Source organism: Prenolepis imparis, unplaced genomic scaffold (genome assembly GCF_030444845.1).
Source record: "Prenolepis imparis isolate NDT839.2.m4 unplaced genomic scaffold, iyPreImpa1.0 SCAF_75, whole genome shotgun sequence".
NCBI lineage: Eukaryota > Metazoa > Arthropoda > Insecta > Hymenoptera > Formicidae > Prenolepis > Prenolepis imparis.
The window spans coordinates 66,680-75,215 of NW_028141233.1; positions in this window are offsets into that span (position 1 = coordinate 66,680).

Below are 8,536 nucleotides of genomic sequence, written 5' to 3' on the forward strand. Positions count from 1 at the left end.
ATATATGATTTAATATTGTCATATACATATATAGTATGTTCTTATATTTATGTATGTTTTCTTCTATTACATTTTCTTAAAATAAATACTTTTAATAATTACTTTAAATAAAATATTTTTCAGTTGTACGAGGATATATTAAAACAAGATTTAATACTTTCTCAAATAGTTTTAAAACTATTGGAACTGGATCAATTACAGGTAGTAATTACAAATTAGAGATTCAAAGCAGTGGTATCAACGCAGAGTACTGTTTCGAGAAAGCAGAAAATGTGGAAATAAAAGGATATGTGAAAAATTCAAGTAAATTATATTAAAGATCTTTTAATTTCGTAATAGAATATTGTATCATTTTTTATTGATTTTTATGAATTATGTATTTATTTTACAGATGACATCTTTTATCTTGATGTGGAAAAAGTTTGTGACATTAAATTAATAGGAGACCAAACGTTATCATTGACACTATTATTGCAAGGTACAAAACCTATTATAAAAAGATCTTTTCCAAAAGAAGATGGAACTTCCGATTTGTCAACTAACAAGATTATTCGTAAATAATTTAAAAAGTATTCGTCATGTTTTCAGTGAGTTTTTTGTTTTTTATTTTTAGTTTATAAATAATTAATTCTTAATTTGGACTTTGTCTAAAAATGATATTTATTATTTAATTAACTCAACGGTCTTTGCGAAGCTATCGAATCTACTGGTGAGATTTTTAACTGTAACTTGTGTAATAACATATTTTGGTTTACTTGATGTTCTCTCGATATCTCTACAGCTAAACCCTATAAATTGTATAATTGTATATTGTATAATTTATATCGGCTAGTTTGTTATATATACTTCGCTTTCTGGCATCGATTTAATCAACATTAATTCTCAATTCTGATTACTTCACTTTTGACCTTTTTTGCATAATCCAAGTCTTCGTTTGTTGTGTGCAATTATTCGATAAATCATATATATGTATGTAAAACACTAAAAGAAAAGATAATGTATTTACATTAATTCATCGTTCATATAAGATTTAAGTAAAACATTTATTATTTGCTTATCAATATTCAGATTTACACATACATCTTTTTAATTTTTAATTTGTACCTATAATTATCTACAAATTATATTATACGGACTATGTAATATATGATGCAGTAATGTGAATAGTTGTGTATATAACGTAATTACATTAGCATAATTATTAAAATATAAATTATAATTGCTTGTAAAATGCTGTTTGTAAAATTTATGTTACGAAATCTCTCTCTATCTATCTCATCTGGGGTGCTTTCGCGAAAGATCAAAATGATCCAGATTAAAATGATCCGTGTATTCCGTGCGTTGTGATTGGTCAAATCTGAAATTTCATTGAATAAAATTTCAATGAGATTGACTCTCATTGTAACTTTATTCAATGAAATTTCAGATTTGGCCATCACAACGCACGGATCATTTTAATCTGAATCATTTTGATCTTTTGCGAAAGTATCCCTGTTTATGATGCCTGTAATGTGTAACATTGCAATATAACGCTGGTATATGGACAGAATGTATCCAATTTAAAAAATTCGTAGACTGATATTTCACTTTAGCGTTAATTTTTCGTAAAAGAGCGATTCCGTTATTTATGATGTTGTTTATACATGATGCGCATACCTGATGCTTCGTTTTTACTGTAAATTTTAATGATAGTTTCTTTAATAATTTCGAGTGAATTTTTGTGAACGAAATGTTCTTCTTTTTTAAGAGAAACTGTTATTAGCGATGCAATTTTTTTAACTCGACTCATTAAGTATGTTCGCAATTAAATATAAAATTAAAATTGTATTAATGCAACGCGTTTACTTGAATATGCAAATTAAAAATAAGATTTTATCTGCTGGCGTGTGAAAAGTATCATTTGCAAAATGCTTTTTTCTTTTAAAGGTTTAAATTCGAATCTACGAGCTATTAATTTCTCGAAATTTTTTAAAAGTATTAATATCAAATTAGTCAAAGAATTTGATATGAAAATTCAGTGTAGTTAGAAAGAATATGTTATATATTTATGAGTATTTACGCTTAATAAAAAGTCGATTGTAAAAAATAAATTAAAGATAGAGGTTGAATCGAGATTAAAATTGATTAAATCAAAAACAGGAAACAAATCTAAAAATTATATTTTATTAGTATAGTGTTTCAATAATATTGTGTATAACATTTTGAAATAACGTTTAAAATTAAATCATATTTCGAAACAATTAATACGTTCTACACTTACACATGTTATGGTATTGTAACGTATACTTTCAACAATTTATACAATACATATCGATTTTTATTTCGTACATTCTTTCAACATATAATCCAATTTTCATAGATTACGCACTATATGAAAAAAAATCTATCTTTATTGTATTTCAATATAGATTTAAATACTCTATTATATATATTTATATATATTTTTCATGTTACATTCATTTTTTTTTTTATTTCAAAAAATAACTTTTTTTTATATTTCCTTTTCTAATAGCGTTTTCGAATAATAAAGTAGATTTGATCGATCCGAGAGCGATTAATGACGTCATTAACCAATCATAACTATTTCTCTGAAGAATAAATGGCTGTGATTGGTTAATTACGTCATTAATCGATCTCAAGTCGATCAAACCTGCTTTATTGGAAAACGCTACAAAATAATCTTAAACTCGAATGAAAAATTATATTATTTTGATGTTACTGCAATTTATTATTTATATATTTAAATGTATTACACGGAACAATGTATTGTAATGAATTAATAAAATAAAATATAAACTTTTCTCTTTCTTTTAAAAATAATGGTGAAATCTCGAATGTATCAAATTTATTGAGTTGTGCGGTAAGCTTCACGAAATGATGTGTTTTGTTATGTGATATGACAGCTTGTGTTATGTTGCGCGAGGTTAAAAAAAGTGTTGCGCTTTAAAACTTCTGCAAATTTATATAAAAGTAAGTAGAATATTAAATTTATACAAAAGTGTGTAAAATATTAAATTACAATTAAATTTTTTTTATTGTTAAATTAAAATTAATTTTATTTCTATATATAACTAATAAAAAAATACAATTAACTTTTATATATTACAACTCATTTACTTTTATATAGTACAACTTTTTTCATGAAATACTTATAATTAATAAATACGTGTAGAAAATTAAATATTAATTAAGAATGCAGCATACAATTTCTATTATAAAATCTTTAATTATAATATTAAATTTCTTCATGCACAGGCAAGAACTATATTCATCACAATTGCAAAAAAGAAAAAAAGTATATCATGTATATCGTATCCGTTCCAATCTGACACGCGCCAGTATCAAGAAAGTATATAACATCTCGATCGATCTTGGTCGATTGCAATTATCAGCAATTTTTGCCCACGGTGAGAGCAAGCGCATCTCGTTTCATCATATACACGAGTATAAATTTACGAAGTCGACGCGACTAAGCTCGACTCGGCTCGATTCATCTTGGCAGTGCGAGGCAAGTATACTATACATACAAATGCTCGGCTCAGTAGTAAACACGAAAAATAAAAAAAAGGTCAAATCCTTATTATTATCGTACGTCCCCCTTGAAATCATACAATTTTTAATTGAAATATTTTTGATATCTTTTATATTTGTCGAGATATTTACTTGCGGAAATTAAAATGGGACACTGTATATACAAGGAGCAAAGAAAAAAATGGTAATGTGGCCTCTGCTGATATATTGGCTCCTCACTTATCAAATTAACTAATAACGCCAACCAAAATTTATTTTGCGTATTACGTAAAACTTAAAATAGTAGAAATTAAACACCCTTAAATGTTGATGTCTGACAATTCGTTTGTCATTAATAGAGACTTATCATTACACGCAATAAATAAAATTTTTAACGTATCGAAAGTTTTTTTTATAAACTATTGAAAAATCGAGTTCTAGATAACTATGAGGTGTTAAAATTACAGAACAACATCCTGTCTTGAACATATTGAAAGTAAAATCACGATATGTTTGCTTATAGATATGTTTATTTTATTATTTTATTAATTTAACAATTTAAAAATTTAATTTATTTTCTAAGAGAATAATTCTTTAGTCACTAAATGTTGATTTTGTACTGAGTTCAAGTATCATTTTTGATTCGTACATTTATGGTCACCAGGGTGCCATATTACCCGCACTTTTCTCATTTTGTTATATTGGGCTGCATTCGGAAACAATACGCTGAGCATTCCGAGTGTCGTTCTATCTTTGTTATTTGCGAAAGGTGAACAAAGATAAAACGACACTCGGAGTGCTTAAAATGTTGTTTCCGAACGCAGCCTTGGAGTGTTTCTGAAAAATATATGTTTTTTTAAAAATCTTTTAGTATTTCATTTAATCCAAAATATAATATCGTTGACCAATGAAATAAAAAACCCTATGACGTGTATTAATTGATTCCCAAAAGTCTTTTTTTAATTTTTTTATTACACCAAAACAAACTGGGAGGTTACATTATCACCTCTTCTCCTCTACAATTTTAATTTATTACCCCTCATAACTTTACAGGAAACGGTCGTAGAGAAAAATGTTTCATGTACATAGATTTTTTAACTTTAAGGGGGGACATAAGATGGTATATCATTGGTTTGACCTTAGATAATTGTTTGATAATAAATTTTTTTCAATGCATAATTCTTGTAGCCTATTTCAAGAGCTTTCCAAAACATATAATAAAGTATATAAAGTATATTTAGTTTCATTATTCCGTGCATAAAAGTATTAAAGTAAGATTATCGAAAACTAGATATTTTACAAAATATTTTATATTTTATATCAAAAAATTATTAACTTCAAATCTTATAATACAAGAAGTACTTAAGAGAAACATATTTTATTATAGTGTTTTGGAAAGCTCTTGAGATAAGCTACAAGAATATGCATTAAAAAATATACATTTCCATTAAGACATTGAAAGAGACTTTGTAATCTTCAAATGACTGTCCAAAGTCAAACCAATAACATTATCTTATGTTCTCCTCGAAGTTAAAAAACTTTTGTATGAAACATTTTTTCGTATCTTTCATACTTTTTGAAATATTTAAATGGATAAATTAAAATGATCCATCTTGTATATGTATACAGGATGTTTCATTTATCTCTTACACCTCAAATAATTTTTTATTTTTAATTGTACAACAAAATCTTTCAAATAAAAGTTGTTTGACTTGAAGGGGGACAGAAGATGTCGCTACTGATATTTTTTTAAAAGACTTCAATGTTAATTATGTTTTTTTTAAATAAAATTACTATATTTTTTTTATATAAATTGATTCTACGTAACATTCTGTATAAAAAAGTTATAAGGGTAGAATGACTAAAAAATGTATAGTTTACGAGATATTTTATACTTTAATTTGACATAATCTTACGTAAATTATGAAATATCTCGTAAAATATTCATTTTGTTTAAATCGTTTTTCCGTATCTTTCATATTTTTCAAGATATTTTCCTGGGGCGATTAAAATGAAACACCCTGTATACAGGGTATTCTAAAAGTCCGAAAACGGTCGAATATTTCATAAACTATGCATGTTAGAACAAAATCTTTCAAACATAACTTGTAGTAGAGCTTTAAATGGCGCATTACATAATAATATTAGTATGACCTTGAATAGCACCATCAAGGTCACGTAAAAATTACTTTGAATTTTTTAAATGGAAACTCCCACTTTTTATTGCATATTCTTGTAGCTTATCTCGACAGCTTTCTAAAATACTATAATAAAATATTTTTAAGTACTTTTTGAGTTATATAACTTGAAGTTTACAGTATTTTGACATAAAATATAAAATATTTAGTTTTTGGTAATCGTACCTTAATACTTTTATGTACAGAATAATGAGATCAATCAATTGGTGTGAAGAAAACACATAATTGATTTTTTTTTAAATATGTTGCAAATTACAAATTTTTTCGAATTTTTTAATCAAAATTGAAACAAGAGATAGTTTTTATAAGTTTTATAACATATAATTACTTTAATTATGCTATAAAACTCATTAAAACCATATCTTGTTTTAATTTTGACAAAACAAGATTGAAACATTTTTTAATACATTACGTCCAATAGACTCATAACGGAGATTATAAATTTCCAATGAAATTGATCTAATATCTATACATATATTTAAACATATAAATGTTTACTTTTTACAGTTTATTCACAAACATTTGATTAAGAAAGCGAAAGAAAAAGAAAGAAAGAGAGAGAGAGAGAGAGAGAGAGAGAGAGAGAGAGAGAGAGAGAGAGAGAGAGAGAGAGAGAGAGAGAGAGAGAGAAGAGAGAAAGAACAAAAAGAAAAAAAAAGTGAAAAAAAGAAGAGTAAAAAAAAGAAAAAAGTAGAGACAAAAAAAGGTTTGTATATATTTTTTAAAATTATTTTAATACATCCAATTCTCTTTTTACATGATTTTTATATGCTTTTTTTTTAAGTAATTCTTTTTACACGATTTTTTTAAATAATTAGATTTATTTAAATCTAATTAGTTAAATTTAATAATTTTTTTAAATAATTAGATTTCTTATTAAATTATTTTTAAAATTTTTTATGTATATATACAAATTTTATAATATCGTAAAAGTAGAAAAAAATTAAATTATTTCCATAATTAAATATTTTCTTTTTCAGAGATCCAACGGGATAATAAGCTAAAAGTGGAAAATAAGCTAAACATAATATTGAATTGAATTTTATTTTTGTTTATTTAATTATTTAATTAAAATTGGCTCTAACTTAAATTAAAATTAATTTTGACTTAATTTGAAATTGACCTTAACTTGGATTGAAATTGGCTTTGACTTGAATTAAAATTGGATTTGACTTGGATTCAAATTGGCTTTGATTTGATCAAATTTTATACCAAAAAGTTTGTAGGCTGGTATGCTGATGATACCATTATAATGTGCAGACAATGTACTTTTGAAATATATAAAAGATTAATTTTTGGCTCGTTTTGAAATATTGATAATTAAAATTTTTATACCGCGGACCACATACGGCGCGGATTCATTTTACGTATATTAGACCAAGAACGTAGTACACGGATATGCTTATGGTACCAATATAATCTGCAAACAATACACTATTAAAATATATATACGACTAACTTTTGGCTCATTTTAAAATATTGTAAATTAAAATTTTTAAGTCGCGCAGATCCCTTACAGCGCGGATTTATTTTACGAATATTAGACCAAAAAGGTTGTACATACGCTGGTATGCTGATGGTACCATCATAATGTGCAGACAATGTACTGTTGAAATATATAAAAAATTAATTTATGGCTTGTTTTAAAATATTGAAAATTAAAATTTTTGGACCGCGGACTCCATACGGCGCGGATTTAAATTACGAATATTAGACCAAAAAGTTTGTACGCTAATATGCTGATGGTACCATCATAATGTGCAGATAAAGTACTGTTTAAATATATAAAAGATTAATTTTTGGCTAGTTTTAAAATATTGAACATTAAAATTTTTAAACCACGGATCCCATACGGCTCAGATTTATATTACGTATATTAGACCAAAAAGGTAGTACGCTGGTATGCTTATGCATTCAGGAACAGATAGAACAAAATGTAAGGTGATTCTACATGATAAAATAAAAATCAATAATAATTTATCATGTAGAATCACCCATTAAATTTTGTCCCACCTATTGCTGAACATCTCTGTATATGCGAATCGTACGCGTGAGTGACGCAATACAATATATTTGAATACACGTAGTTAATTGTATTCCTGGGTGTTAGGGAATATGCTGAAAGCAATATTTTATAAAATAAATTATAATATTTTAAAGCGAAACATAAAGATTTGAAATTAAATGCTTATAATCGTCAAAGTCGCGTGAATTTGCCTTACTCTATTTCTCTTCAATATATTGCTTTCGAAAAAAATATGATTTAAAAAATTCATCCATAGTGGGTCTCATATGAGTCCGTGCGGAGTCAATAAATCGAAAAAGTATTATTCAACAAGCTTGAGTTAAGAATTTACAGTTTTATAAAAAGTTAATAAGTTTAAATTTTATAAAAAAGTTAATTTTATAAGTTTCTTTTATAGAAAATAAAGAAAAAGTATAATAAAGTTTATTTTATTTAGAGAAATTATAAGTGTATAATCTCTTAATAAATGTTTATTAAATTAAAATAAAATAAATTAAGATAAATCTCGTTTAATGCAAAACAAATCATAAATTGTAAAAGGCCAACTACGAGCAATATTTGTATACATATAGTATTCCAAATATATGATATTAGACGTTTCGATTTTACTTAGTCTTCCTCAGTACATAAATTAAAGCAAAAATTTGAACGTAAAGGTCGCCAGTAATGAACAAAACCAACAATATTTATTCTTCTTCGACCTAACTGGCAAATTTTATTTTTTTTTTAAATACACGACGTTTCGGCCTATGGATATGGGCCCTTATCAAGTGATACTAGAAGGATAAAAATGAATACTGTT